General features: G+C 37.7%; 1 protein-coding gene across 2 annotated transcripts in view; it reads left to right on the top strand.

Annotated features, from left to right (window-relative positions):
- LOC139131002 (amyloid beta precursor protein binding family B member 2-like) overlaps positions 1-26,237 on the top strand; it is a 154,935-nt gene that overhangs the window by 47,301 nt on the left and 81,397 nt on the right. Inside the window, exon 1 of one of the 2 annotated variants that reach the window (XM_070696895.1) lies at positions 14,997-15,262. The exons of the other annotated variant lie outside the window; for it this stretch is intronic. The gene's annotated coding sequence lies outside the window, so the exon portion shown is untranslated. Of the gene's footprint in view, positions 1-14,996; positions 15,263-26,237 lie in introns of those variants that run through there. 2 annotated transcript variants of the gene reach the window in all.

The raw sequence follows: 26,237 nt of genomic DNA, 5'->3' as shown, positions 1-26,237 counted from the left end.
AGAAAGAGACACACAAACATGCCAAAATTGCTATGAACTGCATTTACGTTGAGTGAGTGAGCAATTCAGGGAGAATTGTACTTTGTTAGGAGTGCAGTCCTTAATAAATTAGCTGCCGGGGAGTGTAATGAATCGATGTCGGCACACCTGTCAATCAACTTAAACTACGTTTGTTGTGACTTCAGCGCAAAAACATTGTACCAACAATCATGTCAGGTCCTTTGGCATGTGAAATTAAAATGATTTGATGTTTAGGGGGTACGGTCGCAGTGATTGCAGAGCAGGTTGTCTCACCGAGATTGATGTGTGTGTCTGTGTGTCTGTGTGTGTGTCTCTCTTTGTGTGTATGTCTGTGTTTGTGTGTCTGTGTGTGTCTGTGTGTGTCATGTTGAAAAGATGTCAAATGACTTTGCAAATCAAGAAAGTAGACATGATTTAAATTAGGCAGTGTAGGTCATGTTCCTTACAGCTTATAAAGCAGGGGTATGTCCATGGGATACAACTATGCAAGGATGCTGCAAATTAGCATGGAGCAATGCGAGTGCCATTAGACAACTTTTAGCTCAGATCTGACAGGTTAATTGCAATCAAGGTCCTCATCCCCCTCAGGCTGAATTTATCGGCGGCTTCCAAGATGAATGGTACTTTGCATTGGTTCAGAGAATCTGCCATCACGGTTCTGTCAGGGAGTGCATAATTGTGGCAGAATGTGTTTCAATTACTGTGATTTGAGGAGGAAAAAAATCGGTGGCCATGGAGGGGGAGGTGAGAAAGAGAGAGCTTCATTTGCTTGCTTTCTTCATTTTCATCCAGAGCTGCTTGGCTGACTGTTCATATGTTGTTGATTTGAATCGACATAATGGCAGTAGGTGTTGTCTGGCTTTTTGCTTTGTGGTGTGTCTTAATTCTTCTCATTTGGAAATGCTTATAAATATTTAAAATCTTTATCAAATTACTGAGTCACATTACTGTCAAGAAATGTTTGTCGACAACCCTTTGAATTGCATGAGGCAGACAATCACTTTCATTTTCCAAGAAACTGAACAATTCGGAGAAAGCTGAGAACTGTCTTCCTCATAGAGTACTGGGTAATAAATCTACTTATTTTTGACTCGGAACAACAACAAAGACTTGACACATCAGTGCAGTGCATCAAACACGATACTCATTTCTGTATGAGTGTAGTGAAGTTGCATGAATCAGAGCAAGCAGCTCTGTGGGAACAAATTCATGTTGTACGCAGCACTCTAGTGTCTACATCACTTGTCTGTTTTGAACGTTTATAGATATCAGACTACACCCCAGTGAATACATCAGCTATATACATCGGGTCTATCCTTTCTGGCAACATTTTACTGACCTCTTATTATCATTATAGAGGCAAGGTGGATGGTGTAATGCAATGCATTTTGAAAATTTTCTCTGTAACTATCATCATTGGAGGCAAGAAGTATACTGAGTGGCTGGTTATTTTCATGGACCCCAGCATGACCCAGCTGACATCCTGGTATTTTCATTGGCATGGATCCACCCACTCCAGTTGAAGTCTCACATGGATACACTGTATTTTGTGCTGAATGGCCGCCAGTCTACCTTGTTGTCAAGCAAAGAGTTTCATCTTCGTGTCGCAAAATGGTTGATTTGGGATTGCTATGGGCCACAAAAATACCAGCAGAGAAAGGTGGTATGGAACAACTGTTCACTAGAGATGGTGTAGAGTTGATCACTCACAAACTGAAACTGATTCGTGATGTGTCGAGATTAATCCATGGCCTTAGTAGTGTAGGGTGACAAAACATTACACAGTGTATACATTTACAAATATATTTGCAAATTTCTGGCGTAACAGCGTTCGCTTATTCTTGTAATTCCATCTGTTGGCTCACTCAGGATTTTGTAACTCGGTATCATTACATGTAAGCTTGAAAGCCAGGCTATTACACAGCACAAGAGAAGGATGTTGGATATTTTGTGTGATAACCATTGATGGAGCTGCATCTATTTTCAGATGCATGAATGAATGAAAGCCCCATCAAATAGCCAGGTAAAATAGGATACGTGATAGTACTCCGGGCATTCCGGCACTGCAGCAGGAAAGTATTACAGGGAAGGAATTCATAGGAAAATTGGGAACGCTGGTAAATTGGACTCGGTTAATGCATTGTGGAGAGCACTTTGTAGCTATTATCCACTGCAAGAGTGGAAGTGCTGGTGCTGGAATTAAACACTCGAGTGGCGATTCCCTTGGCAAATTCCAAAGTGAAAAAAAAAGCATCCGAGAAGGAGAGGTAGGAAAAAAAAAAAGACAGAAAATGAATGAAAAGAGGCAAAAGTAGAGATTCCTGCCTGCACAGTGTGTGAGAATTCAGAACTTTTATTGAATCTTCAAAGATGGTAAAGAATGTGAAAATATTCATGATACAGCTCCCCAGCTTTAGCTGGAGAGAAGGTAACCGTAAATGATGCCATAGAAATCGTGATGGCATATTTTTATGCTGTTCCTCTTCAAGGGTTGTAATATATGTTGTACGTAATAAGCAGAATATGACAGTTACCAGTGCAGCGTTGCATGCAGCTTTTGCTCCAACAAGCATAATCCTGATAGTTCTCTGTGATTACTCAATTTTCTCATTGATTTTCCCGTTCCACCCTGTAAGAAATTAGATGCTAAAAGCCTTACATGCTCTCCCACATCCATGTCATTATCTGTTAATATAATCTCGGCAAAATGACCGGCATTCTCTATTACCTTTCAAACCGTGCTCCGGATTACTTCCCCCTGTGTTATTTTCGAAGTGACTGGTCGAATATGCAACTGTAGACTTGATAACCGTTTTGCCTAAAGGATGTGAAAAAATTTTTTTCTTTCGCGCACGAGGATGTTAATCAGCAGAGGTAATCCTTTTTGTCGACCGTTTATGAGATAAAGGAAGAATTTGGTGTTATTTGCAGTTCCTGAATTTTCAGGTCATTAGATTTAATTTCTGTGTCTGTCACAATTTGTGCCTCGTGATTCCCGCCGAGCTCTTTCAACAGACACACAGGGCAGTACTGCATGTCCCTGGCAGGTCCTTGATGCGCTAAATGGCCTTGTAGATTGTGACGTTTAGTGTTACATGTAGTTGCCACGGATTCTGCGGTAATTGTCGATTATGATTAGTTTAATTTCAGTGGTTGACAGACGGCTTTTGTGTGTTTCTGTCACTCGTGTTTTTGTGCTAAAAGGCATTGCTGTTTTTCCAATACAACAAGATATTGGTGCGTTTGGCGTGTTTAGCATTGATGTGTTTCTGAAAACGTGCAAGGAGATCTCTGAATGTCAATCAACAGTTGACATACAGTCTCCTTCGCGTGTTTTACTGATTTTATTGGGCGAGGTCTCGTGAGGGTCGGCTGTTTTTCTCCCCCTCGACTACAAACACTACTTTGCTCTTTCGATTTTCATCAGGGGAAATGGAGACTACGTTCTGCAGTATTGGATTTTTACTTTCCTGCAATGTACATTAGGCATTTATTGAGTGCCAGGAATTTTTTAGAGTGGTTGATGTATACTCTTGATGTAAGTGTAACAATATCGCTTTTCTGAAAGCATGAGGGGATCTGAAACTGTTTGAAGACAATTATTTTATTTTTACTGTCACTAGAGTGTCGTTGGCATGGATCTGATATGTGAATCTTCAGAATACTGTATAGTAAGTCCTCGGGGCAACCTCATTTTTCTAACGCATCGCATCGGCAGTCAGTATACAAAACTTTGAATCAGTTACTTTAGTCTAGAGTATAGAACACTGTCTGCCATGATTTACATTATCATGTGAATTTGTTTTGCAATACAATCCCATATGGCTACTAAAGGCAGTTTCTTTCCAGTTTTGGTCATGTCTCGAGCTATTATTCACATCGGTGAAGTGAGTTTCTTCCAGTCATTAGTATGCATGTCAATTTGTTTTGCAATGCAATCAAATATGTTTGCCAGGCACTGGTATCAGTATGACTTCATCACTTGTACATGAGAAATCCATTATATAGGATTCTCTCTTGGTGAGAGTCCTGTAGGGTCAGTCACAATCAGGGTGCGCTAGAGTGTGTCACTTAGTCAAAATTTCAAGTCATGATAACTGTCCAGTTCAATAATATGTTGAAAGGTTATGGTATGGGGCATATCTTCCTAAAATTTGGTGAAGCAAACGTCATTAGTATTACCACAGTGCACATTGTTTTATATGGTCGACGCAGTGTCACGGATGCTACAGAAATGTTGTACATGAAACACAAATGTCATAATAAAATTTTAAACAATGATTTGTTAATGCTTTCTTATGTTATTACAATATAAAAGATGCATATTGGCATTAAAATAAGCTATACTTGGTATGATTTACTTAATTTTTCCATGAATAAACACAACCTCAAGTTTAGTGAGAAATACAACAATATTGATCATATTTTTTAATAGGACTTTCAACTTCTCTATGTCCTTCCGCTGGTATGCTGTACTTAAAAGTTTTATTGCCATGAATTAACCATGCTATAGCAACAATATTAATACCATTCAGTGTAATCAAAATGAACTTCTTTCTAAAATATTTTCTGTTTAGTATGACATGTAATTTTGTCACGGACGCTACCAAAATCAAACTTGAAAGTTAGGTCAATTTGAAATGTAAAAAGCAATTAACAATCTGGTTTTTTCTTTCTCTTTTCTCCAAAACATTTCTCTATCAAACATTTAAATTGTGAAAATTGTGTCAAAACATTGACAATTTCTTTAAATTGAACAAGAAAGCTATAGCAACTACTGCAAAAATCAGTTGGAGTAAAAAATCACTGCAGCTGAGCTTACTTCTGGGATCAACCCTCGAGTCGTTTTCTAACGACACTCCTCAGGGTCTATAAAACGAGCATCTAAAACAAATCCTTCTTACAAAATCATAGCTCGTTATGTAACTTTGACCAACATGTGAAGGAGTAAGCAGTCCGTCGATATCCGGAACGACAACCGAAAAGTCCGGTGAGTTAATTCAAACACACTTTGCCCATATCGCTCAAACAGTTAAAAGGTTTCACGATAGCGGTTTTAACAACGGGGAAACTGAATTTTTTTAATTTGTCTCCATTTTATGCCACAACTTATCGTATAAAACCAAGATGCAATCTGTCATCGAATTGGTACTACAATCAACCAAACTGTAAAGATTGCTGAGCAATACAGAAAACATCATCTGGCAAAGAAAGTCAAAAACTGAGAGAGCTGCCATATAAGTAATCAAAGTTGGCGGCATGAATTAAATAAACCAATACTCTCCTCAGACCAAACCGATTTCAAAGGCCGTTTACAGCAAATATTGTTAACGAAACCATGAAACCTGGGAATGGCTAAACACAGAGAAATAAGATTTATTTCTCAAAACAGCCTTTCACAACATGCTTTTCAAACACCGGAAAGCAGGCACCAATATCGACCCAAAATCTATTACAAAGTCCATGAAAAATTGAAACAAAACCAAAAGTTCGGTTAATCGACTTAAATGCCTAAAACAAATAATTGTTGTCAGATTAGTACAACATTTACTGTTAACATAACGAGCTCTAGCAACGCTCAAAATATGCCTAAAACAAAAATCCTTATAAGTGTCCAGAAACTCCGGTCGATGCTGGGTCGTGTTAATTATAATATGACACCACACACCGGATCGCTCACTATCGAGTCAGTCAATAGTGGCTAACTCTCTCAATAACGAATCTGGCTTCTCCTCCTCGAGGACGAAGATGACTTCATCACACAACCAAGCGGAGGGGATAAAAAACAAAAGAGCGACTGATGAAGGAACCCCATTTTTGTTCCGAAACACCTTTAAGACGAATCACTCAATCAACAAACCGGTTTACCGGAGACCCAGATCACATGACTAGGGTCAAGCACTATCGATTCACCGGTGTCTCGCCATGTATTCCACACAAAATAAATGCAATGATCCTTTTATTCACCATATCGTAATACTAAACAATCTTGGTAGAGCCGATGTGTGGAGTTGCCCTCATTTTCCTTATATAAAATATGGTGGTTATTTCACATTTAGATTGGCTTACAATCTGAAAAACAATGTTTGCATTTTATTGTAGCATCCGTGACATAATGAATTGAAATGGAATACACAATAATAAATGCATATACAGCACAGAATTCATTGTTCTTTTCACTAGAATTCTAATAACATATTCAATATAATTACTGCATTCTTAAAAAACACCAATCTAAGTGTTACAGTTGAGGCTCAACATAACTTTTTGAGTGTTTTATTACTTTTTAAAAAATCAATTTTGTGCAAATTTACAATTTTATGCCTTGAAGACATTTTGTAACCCAACTCCATGTATGTACACACAATACACACTAGTATTTATATGTTTCAGTAGATTAACTGCTTTAAAAAGTTTTAAATAGTTATTAATTATGACTATGTAGTAAACACCGTCACGGACGCTACACCGTCACGGATGCTACATTTCCATATTTTAGGAATATTAATAGTGAACGCAAGGGACATTAATTATATAATTTGTTTATTTAAGGTAGGCACCTATTGACACTTAGGCCTGTGACATCAGATCTTTTATAACTCCTGTTGTCCTTAAGATATGAGTGTGTCACGGACGCTACAAGAAATTCCGACCACAACGATCTCCATTTTCATTTATTCACAAAACAATACAATATGCAATTTTATTTAAATTTTGGTGTATAAAATGCTTGCCATGGATGTTGAGGTTGGAATTAAATTCAATATCACAATATTTTATCCATTTTTCTACATATAAACTAAAGGTATATGTACTTATGGTCATAAAACACAAAAAACATAACGATGTTACAGTTTTGGTAGAAATACCACAGTTTCTGTTCCGATGCACATAATCACATGAAATAATTTATGAAAGAAAGGTGTTAGGTATTCTGCAATAACATATGTAAGCTAAAAATTCCACAAGTTTAACACTGTGTTCCAAAAAACATTTTGAAATTAAGTACATTTTGAAGTGAAACAGCATAACGCTACTTTTTACAGTTTTTAAAGGCATTTTTGTGGATGTACAACCAAACCTGCACAATATATGCAATATTTCTTTATGTGACCAAGTTAGTTACAACTATTACTATTTATTAGAAACAAATAAGCAATATAATATCAGTCTGAATAGCAGATATATGTCCATAACAAATGAAAATCATCTAGCGCACCCTGATTGTGACTGACCCGTGTATTTTGGATAGTGTATCTAATTGCATTTTATTAATTGTACTGTCCTTGATTTCGGCAATGCCTACGGCTCTGTGCGATCATAGCCTGATGTTCTCCAGAATTGGGTTGTTCTGACCTTACTCATAATGGACGTTTGCCATGTTGGTGCACAAAGATATAGACTTACCAAGCCTACAGGATCAATATTTAGGCAGACTATACAACTGATTTCACGTGAAAGGGATCCCTATGTCAACCGAGATAAAAGAGGTCACAGTCGTTAGTTGTATTTGCGAGATAGCAGTCCCAACTTTAACTGCTTTTACAGTAGCGGCACTATTGCTCAGAGAAGACGCTCTTTGATTGCAGAGCCGGCAGATGTTCATTTTGTCATAGATGCCTCCTGACTTCTTTGTATTCAACCAAGCTTAGTGGATTTAATCTACTCATAAAAACCTCGCTAGTTTCACCAGCCACACTTCTGAAAATGATTTAGTCTTCTATTTAATCAAATTGCTAAAGGGAGCGTCTGTGTACAAGACACTGCATGATAATTATATGACACCTGTGAAATATATAATCCTTTGTTATTGGTCCTTTTTCATGCACATCTTTGTTTTCTACAGCCACGTGTACTGTGATTGAATATTATAATTATCAAATCAGATTTCAGCAAAATTCAAATGATGCAGGCCAAATTTTTTCTTTATTAAGAGAATTTGCAAATGAGTGAAGATTTTTAGTAGGTTGGATTGTATTCTAACGTTATACTGAATGGAGCTCTCTAGCTGAACAATTTATTTATCTGGGTTACAGAATACATTAAGGGAAAAGTAGGTCGTGTTAAAGCAATAAAACATGAAAAGTGTGTTATCGATGGAGAGTAAGAAATAAATATCGTGTAGTAAAAAACTGCTGTCAGGGGAAGGCAATATAGCGTTGGTAATAATGTATGGTTATCCTTTTAGAACTTGTAATTCTGCTTCTGTACATGTTTCCATATTTTCAGACTTTGAGTGTGCCCATTGACCAATGGCAAGTCAGTGCTGCATGTAGCTATTCCCAAGAATCGTAGCGCTTATGCTTATGTTGGAGGGCCTTTGAAATAGCCACGGTGCTGGAGATATGGCTGGCCTGTCTTCGCCTAAGCTTTGAATGGGTTCTTGTACTTGTGTGCGTTGATCTTATACACGTTGGTGTGCCGTGTTAGCTTTTAAGGTAGTATGAGCCTTGAAAGTGAAATGTTTAAACTTTCCTCAAACTTCCTTCAAGAAATCTTTCAGCCATCCTCTTTCAAAATCAAAAATAAAAATCAGGGGTCACCATACAAATTTTAGTACAAGAGAAACAAATAACCCAAGATTTACTGATATTTAAAATTCAAAATGGCCGCCATCCTTGTGTTAACTCTATGGGGAAAAATAAAATTTTTCAAATTTCAAAAAACTAAGGCGATGAAAAGTTTTCTGACGTCAAGAGCTTTCAAATGAACCCCAACAAGTAGTATTTCAGAAAAGAATTGTAAAAGTTTGCAAGTCCGAATATCTGTCCCCGAGGCGCATTGTACCTTATAATGGAAAATTCTTGACAAAGCTGAAAATCAGTGTGAACTTTTTCACCATCCTCACTCAGTAAGATGTCTCCATAAAGTGCTGTAATTTCTTTCTAGTTAGCCTGTCTTAGGCTTTACACATAATCTACGGTAAGCAGTCTTGTACAAAAAAAAACACCGGTGCTGTAGAAACTCCTTTGAAATAATCACCCTGTAATGGACCCCATGTTTCTACAATGAGAACTGTAAATCATGGTGCAAGGGTACTTTCTTCTAACCTGTTCTAATAAATTGTAAGGTCGAATCGTGATGTAGTAATAGTTGTAATTATGAGCTTGAATTCCCTGAATTGTGATGTCGATCATCAAACAATCTGATCGACAAATACTGATCCGGAAACATTTTAACAAAATTCTGACAAGAGTACTGATGTCAAATTTATGATTTTGAGACTAAAAAATTCATCGGCCTTTCTAACGGCAGAGTTTTTGAAATATGCCATCAGTTTTATGCCATATATACGCATAATTGCAGTGTAAAATATTAATCATATTGGTGTTACAATAGCATAGTCGTTACAACAAAATAATGCCAACGTGTGAATTTCCCTGATTCAATGCACAAGTCCTGGACAGGAAGACAACGCTAAATCTTACTATTCGTGTCGCTTAGAACACGTACAGACAGACTAGCTAGAATTCATGCATTGCAAATGTAATGACTAAATTCATTCTAGTCAACCCCACTTCTCCTCTGCTTGCAATATTATCCATCAAAGCAACTTAAATTTTCTTCTTTGTTTAAAAAATATCGAGACTTTGTAATGATATTAGAAAATGTCCTTGTTCCAACCACCAAAACCAGTTCATTTTGTAAAATTCACAATATATTGCACATTATATTGAATCAAATGTGATTTAGGGGAAAATGTCGTATCCAAATAGAAAGAAATTTTTGCATCTGCGCTACTTTAATTTATTGTCATATCAGCAAACAGCCAATCAGTGTCAAGCTTCTACCAGTAAAGGTATTACCCAATATTTCTCCTGCAATTTCTGTTGGTTCTTTCCATCAAGTGAAGACGTTTTGATTAAACGCTCCAAGTTGACATATATGTGCAGCAAGGGAAAGGTCATGTGCGATTACATTCTGGTACTAGGGTCACATGTCGTTTGTTGCAAATGAATTCGGTTTTCAATGGAAATTGTGTATCTCCATGAATTCGTTCTGGGACATAAGTCCCATAGGTGTTTGTGGTTTTTTGTGCAGCTATTTTATTTTAAGATCCTTCACGTACAAAAATGTTATTGCACATTGTTCGTTTCACATTAGACGTTCCCGATGTGGTTATGCTGTACTATTTGAACATATAGTGTGCTCCCTGGGTACAGTTACTCTGTACTTTTCTTTAATTCATGTAATTTGTTCCTAATAACCGACTTTTGTAACAGAGTTCACAGCGACCGATTTCAAAAATATTTATGAGCATACACTTACGAGGGAGAGCAGTTCACATTTGCCTGTACATGTACTTTTCCTGCCCATAAAGCATATCTCGCTGCTCAATTGATAGTGTTGCCCAGGAGTGCTTTTTGATTCTTCCAACTTAACTTGATTAAATCAACAACCCAGCGCTTCAATTTGGGAGAAAATAGCAAGGTAATTTGATTTAGGGCTGTGAAAATGTATCATTACAAATATTAGAAATCTCAAATGTGAACAGTATAGTGGTAAGATGTCACTGTGACACAGCTCTTAGGTTTGTTTGTTTTTTTATGTGATGGATTTCTGTAAAGGTGACTTTAAAACCATGTCTTCAGGCATTCAATTCATGAAACTCTGGCTTTACAGGAGTAATTTTCTGCTGCAAATTAAACTTCTGTGCAGGCAACTTTAATGTACACATACAAGTAACAGGAAATTTGGATGGTTCTGAAAGGCTTCCGTGTCAGAACGGGTCAGCATCATGTATGCCGTAATCATTCATTGCAATCAAATTGTCAGGGTGGTTTTTTTAGCTCCCATAGCCATATGTATATATGGCAATGGAAGCTATTCTTATAGGCTAGGGAAATGTCTGTATGTATGTATGTCTGTATGTCTGTATGTCTGTACGTCTGTATGTCTGTATGTCTGTATGTCTGTCCGTCAACATCAAAAACTCCAAAACCGCTGTACATTTCATCTTGATATTTGGTGTGTACATGGATGATGGGCTGTAGATGAGATTTTGTTCAAATGAAGTTGTCATTGCCAAAAATATGCAAATTAAGTGAAAAAATGTAAAAACAGTCAAAATTGAAAAAACTCAATAACCACTAGCAGATTACATGAAAAATTAGCATGTAAGTACTTTGGGCTGACATGAAATGATTGTGCACATCTTGGGTCAGTATCTTGGACTTGCTATTTTTCATGAATTTTTTGTAATTTTCTCCCATTTTTGGTCAAAAAATCTCCTGCTCTGAAACCACAAGTCCGATTGATTTGAAACTTGGTATGGAAGTGCATAGGAGTGACCTTTCCCAAATTTGGGCAAATCGTGGTGAAATTTGCATATTTTTAGTTTACACGTCCATAGACTCCCATGTATAAGGCAGATCTCCATAGACTCCCATGTATAAGGCCACGAAAAATAAAAATTTAGTTTCTCATCGTATTCATATTGCAAAAAGGATGCTGTGACACAATTTTTAGTCCCCACGGATGAAGTCCAGTGGGCTTATAGATTGGGTCATGTCCGTCTGTTCGTCCATCCGTGAGTCCATCCATTCATGCAGATATCTCGGATATTTTGACAAAATGTCATGTGACCTGATGACCTTTGATCTCAAATATACATATTTTCCCATAACTCAGTAACCACAAGTGCTGCCACCCTTCATATATGGTATGATGGGACAGCTTATGACGCCACATATTGTACCTCATTAATTATGCACATATCTAATTTTGAGCGAGCCAATAGAGCTAGAGGTCTGATTTTTGGTATATAGGGATAACTTAGCAAAACAATTTTTTTGACAAAATGTCACGTGACCTCGGTGACCTTTGACCTCAAATATACATATTTGTCCATAACTCAGTAACCACAAGTGCTACAGCCTTCATGTATGGTATGATGGGACACCTTATGACGCCACATATTGTACCTCATTAATTATGCGCATATCTAATTTTGAGCGAGCCATTAGAGCTAGAGGTCTGATTTTTGGTATATAGGGATAACTTAGCAATACAATTTTTTTGACAAAATGTCACGTGACCTCGGTGACCTTTGACCTCAAATATACATATTTGTCCATAACTCAGTAACCACAAGTGCTACAGCCTTCATGTATGGTATGATGGGACACCTTATGACGCCACATATTGTACCTCATTAATTATGCGCATATCTAATTTTGAGCGAGCCATTAGAGCTAGAGGTCTGATTTTTGGTATATAGGGATAACTTAGCAATACAATTTTTTTGACAAAATGTCACGTGACCTCGGTGACCTTTGACCTCAAATATACATATTTGTCCATAACTCAGTAACCACAAGTGCTACAGCCTCATATATGGTATGATGGGACACCTTATGACGCCACATATTGTACCTCATTAATTATGTGCATATCTAATTTTGAGCGAGCCAATAGAGCTAGAGGTCTGATTTTTGGTATTTAGGGATAACTTAGCAATACAATTTTTTGACAAAATGTCACGTGACCTCGGTGACCTTTGACCTCAAATATTCATATTTGTCCATAACTCAGTAACCACAAGTGGTACACCCTTCATGTTTGGTATGATTGGACACCTTATGACGCCACATACTGTACCTCAATAATTATGCGCATATCTCATTCTGAGCGAGCCAATAGAGCTGGATGTCTGATTTTTGGTATATAGGGATAACTTAGCAATACAATTTTTTGACCAAATGTCATGTGACCTCGATGACCTTTTACCTAAAATATATGTTTATGTCAATAAATGAGTAACCACAAGTGCTATGTCCTTTATATTTAGTAGGATGGGAGACCTTATGACAACACACGCTGCTTTGATGTCATATTACCTCATTAATTATGTACACATCTAATTCTGGGTAAGCGAATAGAGCTAGAGATCTGATTTTTTGGCTTATAGGGATTAATTAGCAATATAATTTTTTTTTTTCAAAATGTCATGTGACCTAGATGACCTTTGACCTTGATTATACATATATATGCATATTTCAGTAACCACAAGTTCTATACCCTCCAATTTTGATAGGATATTAGACCTTAAGATGTTACATCTTGTACCTCATTTATAATGCGCATATGTATTTTTTGGCTGGCCAATACTGCTAGAGGTCTGATCTTTTTCCCGATTTAGAACCATAACTTAGACATGCCTCATGTGTTTCAAATTGGGAACAACGACATAGACCTATGTGCCCATAGATCTCAACATATACACTCCAGTGATACTTCTTAATGACCACATTTTCCTGCCCCATCAAGACTAATACTCCTATTACAAGTGGGGACTATGTCATTGTAAATGACTTGTTGAGTTAATGGTTGTATCACAGTATTCGATATATCTAATTCTGTATTTTTTCCATTTTATATTCTGAATAATTACATTAAACATATTTCACTGTCTCCAGTACATTTCATTTAAGTATTTTCACTTCATGCACTTTATCCCTTTCACACATGTTCAAATATCTGACCAGAGAACAAACACTAAATAGTCCAGGATGGGAGCTACAGTGTCATTGACGCTATTTTTTTCAGAACAGTGTGGAAATATTCAGCCTTATCAATAATTGTATATCGCATTTGTATATTTCTATAGGATTTGCCACGCCTTGTTTGATTTCAGGGTTGTACACGATTTGAATTGACGTAAATCTTTGGTATTTACAGAGAAGCCTGTCAAACTAGTACAAATACAGTATAAGAAAGATTGCTTTATCTGCTGCAGTGTTCCCAGTATAGAAGTCATGCTCATAGGGCATAATACAGAGAGAGAGATTTAGAAATTTACAACTTATGGTTGAGACAGGTGTATTCCGTGTATCCAGGCACATTGCAAAGCACAACATGGAACATGTTCACATTAAGTGTGTAAGTGGCTCTGGTATCATGGTGATGATATACAACAAAAACCAATAGAACAAGGCTGCCCAAGTCAAACCCTCCCCTCCCTCCCCTTTTAGGATATTAAGGACAACCCGACCAATGGAAAGACAATTGGGTGAAACCAATGTGTTGTGATGGTAAGGCTGGTTTGCTCCAGTTCACTAGTCAAATTAATGATGTAAACAAAGTAGTTGTGTTTATAGCAAAGTATACACACAGTGCCAATATTTTATAGATGTGTGTAAAGTCAAACTTGTAACGAGTGCACACAGTGTGTGGCAAACTTTTAGAACGCCTATCTACAGCTTACTGAAAACTAGAAGTCGCCTCAGGTACTGTGTCATACTGTAAGACAAAAAGCACTGTTTGACGGTTTTTTAATTCCAGAAACTTGCACTCTTCGTGACAGTGGGGGCTTGTGCTGCCATATCATATCGCAAAAAATTAAGTATTAAGTGAGTACATATAAACTATTTAATTAAAATAAAGTGGATATATTACTTATTAGGTTTTCACTTATGCATTTTTCAAAAGAGAACACCAACACACATACTGTAGTATGTGTAGCTTTATAATAATAAAAAGACGCCCAGAACTTGCAGGACTGTATGTCTCATGATGATGTGTCAACCTTGTGCAGACTGGAGTTTATGCAAATCACAGAAGTTTTTGTTGCAGGAAAACAAGATTTTTTTTAAAGGAGCCATACCACTTATCGGCAGCGCCAAGGTTGACTGGGGCTTGGATGCCTTGGGGGCAAACAATTAAATAATCATCAATGTAGAAGAGTAGAGATACTCTAGAGGAAACAAAATAATAAAAAGTTGTTCAGACTTTAGCCTCTGTAGGGCCATCTTATAATGTGCATATTGTATATATAATGGATGACAATTAATGTAATACATTCGTTATTGTCATGATATAGACACAGATTGTGATGTCAAATTTGTTTGATGGGTTCGATAACATACCACCGGTCCCTGCGGTTGTGCATGCTGTGGCTCCCGTCGTCTGAGAGGCATTGGGCGAAAATGGAATAACCCAAACTTATTATGCCTGTCACATGATTGTGGCAATTTAATAAACAGTAGAATGAAGAAGACATCTGAGCCCCCAACTAATTTACATGTGCCACAGTCTTCTGTATTCAACTATGCGTGTCTATTCTCTTAGCCTATGCAAAATACGTCTTGAGATCTGACATAAGTTGTGTTAGGGGCCCAGGCTGGTACGCCACTGCATGTCTGAAGACTGTAACTGTTCCACCAGCTTTGTTATTATTTTTGGATATTACACTCACTGATGGAATTTCATTCGTAAGCAGTGTGTTCCGAGCATAATTAAGGTGAGCGCGATTTCTCCTTCAAGTTGTGCTACCGTCTTTAATTATTTGAAATGAAGTTCAGAATTAATGACTCGCAAGGTTGTGATTTTAAAAGGGGTATCTGTTTATCGACATGTTTTGTGGTTTTCACTGTGACAGTTAAACCTGGCCCCCTGACTGATGGTCTTGTCTGTTTACGTGAGACGTTTCACCCAGGGCAGCAGTGCTGAAGCTCTGTGTGATTTTCCATGTGTTTTGATTTGTTAGTTTCCTACATCATTCCTGATATCTTGATATTTTTTTTCACATGAAATTCCGCGAGTATATCTTAAAAGATACATTTGAAAAGATAGCAGTATTTTTGAATGCAATGAAAAACAAATCAAAGCGGGATTTCTTTTTTACCAAAATGAAAATAATACAACATTTGAACAAGTGCAGCTGAAGGGTATTTTTGTCAGTGAACGTGTGCTCAATGTCTTCTAGCATGAAGTGAATTTTACCCTGCTATATTTGAGTTCCTGGGAACCTAGAATTGCCTAATTTTCAGTGGTAATCAAGGAATTGCGTCAGGTATAAATTACCCACATGTACGTACAGTGTCGTGCGTAGCTTGTACAGTGTGGGCTGAGGGTATCTTTCTCAGTCGTGGAAAACACACATGCTGGGTTCAACCTTTTACATGGTTACATCTATGCTCTCTAGTAGTCTTCCTTGCTCACCGGCATAGTAACGATAGTTTCCATGACGTCATTGTCTTGTTGTACCAAGGAAGAGAGCGCGGACAATGGATGCGGTGAAAGCGGACCTGTGTTGTATCAGTCGTGTGATTTCATTCGCGTGTGTTGTCCTGCAAGGGGTTCTTTTTTATTTTTTGTCAACTTTACAAACTGTTGCTCCCTAGACCAGAATACACGTGTGGGAAAATGAACGGAACTTTGTCAAGATATGCTGTTATTTGGTATTTTAAAGAAATGTACTGATATTAACCTTTCCCTGTTGTTGACTGTATACACATGTACAGTGGGGAAGGGGAGGGTGTGGGGAAGGGTTGGGTATTTCAAATATTCGGCTATATACATATATGTGCCAGCCAATTTAGATGCAATTTTTTTGTGTAATTGTCAAAAATGAGCTCAAATTCTTCCACATTGTGGACCTAAGTGGATCGGGAGTCCACTAACTGGCTTCAATTATTCAATGGAAGACTCTCTTCAGAAAATTAGTCTAAAATTGGGTCGCGGAGTTCAACGGTATCATTGTCTGCATACCCCTACCAATACCATATCCTATGATTGGCTTCAATTATGAAACGGAAGGGTCTCTTCAGAAAATTAGTCTAAAATTGGGTCGCAGAGTTGGATCATTGTCTGCATACCCGTACCAATACCATATCGTATGACCGGCTTCAATTATGAAACGGAAGGGTCTCTTCAGAAAAATTAGTCTAAGATTGGGTCACCGGATTGTATCATCAGCTATGTACCTCTACCATATCTTATGACAGGTACTCCCCCTCTCATGGCCCTACCATAGTATCGTAAACAATTTGGCCATACCATTGTGTTGTTATAAAAGGGTACAGTGTACACTGCTTCAACATTTACAGCAGCCCTAATATGTCAACAAAGTGGTTTTTACCAGGGCAGGTGACATAACAGAAAGCAATGACTGGCATCCCTGCTATGGCTGTTGTCAGGGTCATGTTAAATCCCATTACCAGTGATATGACAGACAGTCGTAAACAGGACACTTCAGGTCACTGTCTGGGCCTACAAATCTAGTGCGTTGTGTATTCCTGAATGAGGTGATCTTTTTAGATAAAACATAAGAGTTTGGCACGGGGATGATGGATGGGTCCGCTGTGTGACATTAGTCACTCTGCTGGTGGAAAAAAATCCATACCAACAGCTGTTTCAAGGCATTCAGTTGAAGAGATATAGCTGCTGTCTCTCCTTTGTCGGCTGGAAACCTGAAGCTAGCGGCTGTCAGCGCCGAATGCCATATCCAGTGTTGCCACTGTTACTTTCAGATTTGAATCAAGTGGAAGAGATGACACGGTGCATCCCAGCCAGGGAGTAAAGTAGCCTATCAGTCAAATGGACAGTCATTCTCTACATGTATCTCAGTCACTTGGAAAGGAGCCGGTCTCGCCGATAAATCAGAGCGCTGACAATTTTGATGAGCAGGTTTTCATGTACATGTATGTAAAGCAATTTTATGTCAGATTCCATTGCTGTGAAATGTGATCATACCAGGGAAGATTCAGGTTTCCCCCTGTGGATCAAGGTCTGTAGATGCTTGGGATATACACAGGGTTGCCTAGCAACAGTTGTGTACTGAGAGCTTGTCTCCCAAGTTCACAAAAACTGATTCATCATATGTTCAGGCAAAAAAAGCGTTTCTTCTACCGTACTTTACTATGATACATGTAGAAATGATTGCAGTTCACCAGTAATTTAAATTACACATTCACAGTTGTTTGAGTGTTTTTCAAATCACATTTTGGTAGAGCTATCGTTTTGTATTTGAGTGCTACAAGCTCTAGCATAACAAAGTACTTTACAATGTTATCTGTGTTGTGATTAAGTGCAAATATTAATTTTGGCTGTGGAGATCTTTTCTGTTTCTTGGTATTGTGTGATTTCACAATTTTCTATTGACATCTCAAATATCAATTAAAATTGCTTTAGCTGGCGTGTAAAGCTGAAAGCTTGCCTTTTTCCAATTATCAAATCCAATTAGCCATGCACACTCTTAATTAAATATTCTGAACACAGCAGCATATAATCTTGCTTTCATTGTCATTCATGACATTCCAATTGAAAAGGACAAAAATCACGGCTTTTGATACGTGGGATTTCAAATGATTTTGCAGTGAAAGTAATCCTGTGTTAAAGCCCTGTGTATTCTTCCCCTAACTGTTGATTATAAAATTTCCCTTTGACCTCCAAATGCCCTTGACCCAGTTCAGGTCTTCTACATCCTGGAAATTCTCCGTCCCAATGATATTTAGGACGCAATGAAAGTAAGATTCACGGCATAGCAACCATGTTTGTTTGTGTACAATTTTTTATTGCCATTACCAACAGCTGATGAATGTATTCAAATAATTCCTGTTCTTGGAAGCTGTATTTTTCCCAGTGTTGTCTTTCATGAAATGACTGCAGTGGCATGTTAGGATTCATTCTTCCGTGCAATGTTTTGAAAATGCATATCCCCAAGTAAAGTCACCAATGGGAAATATGCAATTTGAATCGCGCCTGAAGGTGACTCCTTGATGTAATAACACTGGTTTGCGTCATATGCAAAATTAAATAATCTTCATTTGGCAGATTTTCATCGATGCATGAAATGGGTAGTACCTCACACTCAGCCCAGTTTCCTGTTTGCAAAACACCGAAGCTTGGTGCAGTGCACTGAGTGACAACACTGGTCTGTAGAACCTGATAGGCAATGAAATCAACATTTGAATAGAAGAAATCAGTTATTATTGAATAATCAATTCTCAATCTGTGTCTTGGATGGTTGCCAAATTCCCCGCTAATGGCTTGTATTAGCCAGCTGGCTGTGAGGGGCATGTTGTTTTAGAATAACCATTTTCATATGTATCGTTGAGTTTCGTGTGAAATGCATTTCAGAACTGAGAATTCTGGTTTTAGACAGGTTCTATAAATAATGCAGACACCCATTATGGTTTTGAAAGATGGACAGCCCTGCACACACCTGTCTAGGCTGTTAATCAGTATTTCAAATTCAGCCCGAGTTTTCTGTTTGCTTGAAGTGTTTAATTATCATGGTGGTTATGGCGATTATAACTTGATTTTGTGTATACCGGTAAGTTAATTTGCAGCAGTGGTTGCAATTATTCACGATGGACTGACCTTGAATGAAAATAGGAAAGTAATGGACTTCCATTTCTGTTACATCACCTTGTCCAGTAGTTGAGTCAATATATGATACTGTCATTGCTTCATACAACTATACCTCCATATAGTCGCGCACTGCATTGTATGAACTGCATTTTGTACTGAATGGAGAAGTTTGTTTTCAAAATCAAAACTCACCAAAAATCTTGCATCAGTGAAGGCTTTTCATGTTTGCAGTGTTATATGAGTGTTTTCATGCATATAAAAGTTCCAGGTATTATGATGTTGCAAGTGTTTTCATACATGTACATGTAAATATTCTATCTTGTATGATGTTGGACTGCAGAATCATTATTGTGGTTCACCATAGAGTTTGGTAGAGTTCCATGTGTGAAGACATGTACCAGTGTATGGCTGGAGCCGGGGGGCTTGAGGCCTGGTAACATGTGAAACAGCTTTGTAGCATATACCACTAGCTAGTTGGAGTCTCTTAAAAACTGTGATATTTCATATTTTTTTTTGCAGGATATTTGTAGATTTTGTTTATATGTATTACCTTAGGATTTCTGCATTCTGGCATTTAGTTACTACATGTAGATCTCTCTCCCCTCCATGCCGACACAAATTACTTTCAGGTATCTGTGTCACAGTGTTCTGTTTTGAGACGTGTGTTCATCAAACGTGAAGTTACTCAAGTTTTATGCATATTGCATAACCCTGTCATATCGCAGACGTGTATGGATAGGGCGAGTGGTTGCCGAGCTGCATGTAACCCTGTGCAGTCCTGTCGATGTTGATGGATTTGATGAGTTGGCAGGTGGCGTGCATCCCCTGAACTGTTCCATTATCGGTATCTGATTTATTTTGTACAGTTATACATTATTTACCATATCATCATCAGACTGGAGAATATTCGTGGAATACTTAAAAATGTTGTAACTTGATACGTGCGTCCTCGCTACACCCATGTATAAACATGCTGCTCTTGTGTAGAACATGTCACATATAATTATTATCTGCATTGAAAGTGTGTGATTATGAACATTCATGATATTTTAATGTATTTGACAGCCTAAATGCCACGCATGTTATCAATTATGAGAAAGCTGCCAAACTGGAAATGACAACATGAATGAAGCATAAAATATTTATTAGAGGTGTCATGTAGAAAAAACATATATGGAATATTAAATCATTTTATATATACATAGAAAACATGATAATACAGTTTTTGTAAGCTGTTCCTCATCTTCGTTTATCTCTTTGACTGTGTGGCAAGCAAAGACAAGGAAAAACCCACAGTGCCCCAAGTTTACAGTAACATATTTCAACAGTGATGAAACGAATCGCTCGTAGCAGAGAGGAGGAATCCAATTATGCTAAAAACATGCCTGTGCCGTGTTTGGTCCATCAAGACAGCTGTGTCCCTTTATAGTGTTTCCTCTAATAACCATTTGGGTCAGAATTTGCAAACGTTCCGTGTTGACATTGAAATAACCTTGCATTGAAATTCAAAAAAACATTTCCTCATCTGGCTTATTCTACAGAGGTCTTGCAATACAGTGTTTTGCCTGAGGTACATGAAGTATTTTTCTTATGTAAACCTCAAGGTAGGGTTTTTTCCTGATGTAAACATCTCAAAGAAAATTAAAAGTCCAACTTATCTTTGCCCCGTTGGCACCAATTATTATGTATGCTACCAAGTAGATTGAAATACATGTAGTAAGAGGGCAAAAACAGACAGTCAGTGGCTTGTTCAATTTCAAACTGAAATGTGATTGTTGTGTGAACATAACATCAATATATGAGAGAGAGAGAGAGAGAGAGAGAGAGAGAGAGAGAGAGAGAGAGAGACAGACAGACAGACAGACAGACAGACAGAGGGGACAGATAGACAGAGAGACAGGTAGAGAGACAGACAGACAGACAGAGGGGACAGATAGACAGAGAGACAGGTAGAGAGACAGACAGAGGAGAGAGACAGACAAACATAGAGAGACATAGAGTTGCTTCCAAATCCAGAATGATGGTCGCAATAGCGTTTCTTCCAGAAAGATTTGACAAGATCTGTCACTACTGTGTACTAAAATCAGGTCTAGAATGGCCTCACTCTAGACCACCACAAAGATGTATCAATCATTACTCTTGTCAAGCTGTGTACTCAACAATGCGATTGCCCGATATTCCAAGATATAAAGAATTCACAATGAATTTCCCAAAAATTTCTGTGTTTACCAAAGGGCACCGTACATGCGATGACAAAGAGTTTGACAAAACCACCTCTAGATAATATGGCATGTTCATGTTTGAAATGCTCAATAGGATATATCAAGATGTTTTGTAACAGTTTTCAAAGATAACTGTGGATTTTATATGGTGTACATAACTGTGTCGTTGTCCTCAGACGTACATCCTACTTGTAACACTGTATTTTCAAATTCGGCATAGTCACCACCTTTTTTTCAGGCCCAGCAGTGTGTACCCGGTACAGATATGGAGAGTTTGTTCCTTTGTGACTGAGTTACTGATGGATGAATTTGAAACATGCACACACACAGACAGACAGACAGACAGACAGACAGACAGACACATACCTGTAGACGGACATAGACACAATTACACACATTGACAGACACAAGCAACGACTCATAACTTTCTGAGAAACCTCGACTGAAAGTAAGACAATGACAAAAGTAGTTTCTATAACTGCCAGTTGGCTATGTCATAAAATCAGGCATAAAGAAATCTATATTTGTGCATTAGTCTAAGTTTCAGTTTTAAAAAAATTCATATCCTGATGAAAAATGTTTGCCAAAAATATCATTTCATAGGTACCATTGTGAACACAGGGAAAAATGTTTTGTATTCAACAAATGTAAACGCGATTATGTGAGTCAGAGTACAGTATGAAATATCAAACTACCCTGTATGACAGTATACAAGAGATCTCATGCACTATGATAATCAAATTTTCTTTTTCCCAGATTCAATGATTGTGTGCGTTGAACTCACAGAATTTGAGTCATTCACTCCACTTTAGTGTTTTTTCGGTTTGATGGTGGTTATTCTCTTTTGAGAAATATTGACAAAGTAAATTTGACTGTTCACATAAAAGCAGGGCTTAGTCATTTTGCTGATGTAAGCAATTCCTTCTGAAGGTCAGAGGTCACATTGAGAATATATTTATATCACGGGTGCATTGGACAGACAACGTGCACACTGGAATATATGCAAGTGTTGACAGATATGGCATGAAAGGAAGGTTAAGAGGGCATGTAGTGTGAAAAATGAAGGTAATATTTATCGTCATTGCTATAGCAACAACGGCTTGAGAGATCATGGGATAATTACACGTAGCTGTGTTGTCAGTAATATGTACCATAATGATAGACACTAGACATGGAAAATGTTCATTTATGCACCACAGAAACAACATACACAGACTAGTACATATATAAAATGAGGGACCTTATCAGTCATCAGTGAATATTTCCTTGTGCTCACAATCTGAATATATTGTTTTGTTCTTCACCACCACTTGAAACCTGGGTTTTACAATCTCCTGCAACCATTATTTCTCAGTAATTGAGAAGTATTGATGCCACGAAGCCAGATACTGGAAAGTTCTGATGTGCTGTGCCCTATCCTGATCTTCCAGGTTGTTCCATTTCACTTATCGCTGGTCGGTTTCACCACAGGGGTCAGAGGTCATGACATGCACATGATAGAGATGTTGATTTTGTTGTGATGTGTTGTTTTGAATTTTACCCAGTGTCGGCTAAGCCAAGTCAGTCCCAAGTTTTATCTACGATTGCCTTGTCAGTTACTGGTTTTACTGTAATCTGAAGTGCGATATACTATTTTGTGGTTTTTTTGGCAAACATACTGACACCTTTCGGAAAGCAAAATGTGTGCTACAGTTGTATGTGCACTGGTTGTATGTGCGTGGTCGTGTTTTCTCTTGCTGTATCTCCGTGTATGCTCAAACATGTGCCTATGTCTGCTCAAAATTCAAAACACAAAATTAAAGTCGCATCACTTTTGTTGCTGCATGGTTATTGGCAATATGATACTGCTGTTTCACGCATGACTAAATTTAATTTCAAACTGAATCAGTTACTGTTTATAAATTGAAATATTTATTTCATGACCGTAGATGACAGTGCCCACAAAATAATTAGTAACAAGCCATCAAATAGATGCTAGGAGTATTTCAATTGATAGAAGCACACCGCCCGCCACTGTTATGACTGTTTTGTCACTGTAGCATGTTCTACCCAGTTGTACAAAATGATATGCCTGCCTGAAGGAGGAAAATATTTTTTGATAAACTTTTTGATCGCAGTATCATATTTTACAAATGCAAGATATTTTGTGACAATTTGACATTTTTGAAGTCAATAAACCGATTTTGAAGAGCAATCATACTTATCCTGCTGTTAAGTCAAGAGTGTCATCTCCCGCATTGTGAATCTTATGACATTTTAGAAACCAATAATGCAATTGTGAAAAACAAATCTACTTTTATCCAGCTTTGAGTTGAAAGTGTCGTTACCCCCATGAAGAGTCTTGTGTGTGCCTCCAAGTGTTTTTTTTTTTTGAAAACATCTGGTGATATCTTCATCTAAAAATCACAAAAAAATACTTTGAACCTCTGAAACGTTTTTGTTGACTTGCCTTGAGACGTAAAACTAAGGAGTGGTGCCCAAAGACGGTTTCATTATATGGATTTATTTTGCACTGCAGTCACACCATTCCAATTTTTAACATGCCTCAGATCCCAGTTAGCAATATTTACATGTACTACAAGATGAGATTATACACTTCTTTGTCTCATGTCCATAATTTGAAAGCCCTTGGCAGCAAGAGATTACAATTTTATGTTGCTTGTATATACAATGCAAGATGCGAGGTACATGAATATTCCACATTGATGAGGAATCTTTAGCATAAAATTTGAATACCAAAACAATGCCCATTGATGTAATCTGCATAAATGAACACTAAAACAACTTGTTCACTTTGAATAGGAAAATTAACACAAGACTTTTATAGAGATTGTGTGACTGAGATTTATGGCTGGGCTAGAAATGGGTAGTGCAGACACTAGTTATACATGCGTTGCATGTGTAGATTGAATATGACAGTTGCTTTCACTGTTGATAATTTTCACTTTCCATGTAGAAAAAGACTGTAGATTGTCGGAACATACATTTTTGGGGTCAACACCCCATAAACAAACAAACAAACAAACAAACAAAAATGGGATAAAACCACATTTTTTACAACTATGTCCAGTTTGTAGGATGAATATATATTCAGATGTTTTCATGAAAAGAAGCACTTTTTTGACTTGGTTTGATCAAAATTTGAAAGTGCTGATATTATTATTACACAAACATTGTACAGGTATTATGTGGACTTCAGATGTAAGTACACTGATTAGAGTCTGCATGCAACCCCACATGTATGATACATTGCCGTGGTACACAGTACACATCACTGTCACGCTATTTGCCACACGGCTAATTCATCACCCACTGTTTTCTCCAAATGTTGTGGTGAGGGACCCAAGGCTTACTGTGAGGGATGTCGCTATTGCATGCATTAATTGTGGTTCCTGGGAATTCAGCTGGCGGTGATGTAACCTATAGTGGTAATCATGTGCGTCAGTGATCCATCAAAATTTCATATTTATTGCTTCATTTCCATCTCTCTCGCTTTCCCTGTTTACAGCTACAGAAGGAAAAATGAAATGATGTCGGGCTGATTTTGTTCATTTTATGGGTTGTTAATATTTTCGTTTGTTACCTAGAAAAAAATTGTTTCTGCATTTCTGTAGATGTATTGAAATTCAACCAATATTTTTATGCAGCTGTTGTTTTTTTCTTTGTGTATTTGGTCACCCAATAATGCTTTTTAGACTCACTTTTGAATGATGAATTGTGACAGACCATTTGGAGTATGGCTGCAGTCACACCTGTGCCATCAAAATGCAATGCTGCGAACTTGACAATGAGGGCTAGTATTCCCGCATCCTTGAACCGACAGATGACTCCAGAATGCCATCTTTGGGATCTTTTGTCAGATACTATACTGTAGATGTTTGATGTGGCATTAATCAGTGATGATAAAGATATCGGAAGATTCTGACATTACTGAAAGGTGTCAAGAATCTGCTTTGTAATGAGCAAAAAAAATGACAAACAACAAGCCTAGCATCATGGATGTGGTAATCTTGTCACTGGCATTTGTGTATACCTTTATAACATGCATGTGATGGGTGTTATAGAAACTCATCATTGATGTTGAAAACTACAGCACTGTAGGCAATACATGTAGTGTAGAATTTTATGCACGGAAAAATGGTATTGGCAAAATATGGCAGGTCCTAGGCAGAAATAATGAATTAGATTTCAAGCCCACATAGGAGCAGTGCTTTCCAGGCACATGCTACACAGTCCAAGCACTTTGCGCATTGCATTTTAATAGACCCCAGCATGCATTTGAATCGTTTTACAAGGGTGAAGATAGGAGAGCAGTGATGGAATCATAAAAGCAAAGCCAACGAGATGTGTCAGAATTCATTGTTCTTTTTTTGTGACCCCAGCATTGGAAAATTCCAAGGGAAGTGTCCCAGGAGTGAAATAGAATCAGGGCTGGCGGTTAGAAATTGTCTGAAGTATTACATTAGAGGCATTGGAGTGGCAATATAACACTCATTAGGTTTCAGACACTCTTTCCTGTGGATGACATTTGCAACAGTTAAACCAATAACTAATTGAATTACGAGGTGTGAAGCGGCGTTCGTTATGCCGGGGCTTTTTACTAAACCACCGTACGCCAGGGGGTGCTTTTAAGCCCGGCAGGCCTTTCTGGAATATGTGTGCATATCAGGCGTGAAATTGGGCATTATTTTCCCCATTGTTGAAAGGGGGAAAAAATTCCCCAGTAATTGGCTGAAACGGAACACCAGAGTTGTTGGCTACCTCCGCTTGCATACTGTGTTGTAATTTCGTTTCAGTTAGTCAACCTCACTTCCGACAAGTTTCGACCAGAAAACCTTTTAACTGCTTTGAAGGGAGGAAATTAACATGTTATGCACACATTTGCCATTTGCAGTGAGT

This window comes from Ptychodera flava, chromosome 4 (assembly GCF_041260155.1).
Source record: "Ptychodera flava strain L36383 chromosome 4, AS_Pfla_20210202, whole genome shotgun sequence".
Classification (NCBI taxonomy): domain Eukaryota; kingdom Metazoa; phylum Hemichordata; class Enteropneusta; family Ptychoderidae; genus Ptychodera; species Ptychodera flava.
The sequence above is the reverse complement of the archived record's forward strand: the minus strand, read 5'-3'. Positions and strand labels throughout refer to the sequence as shown.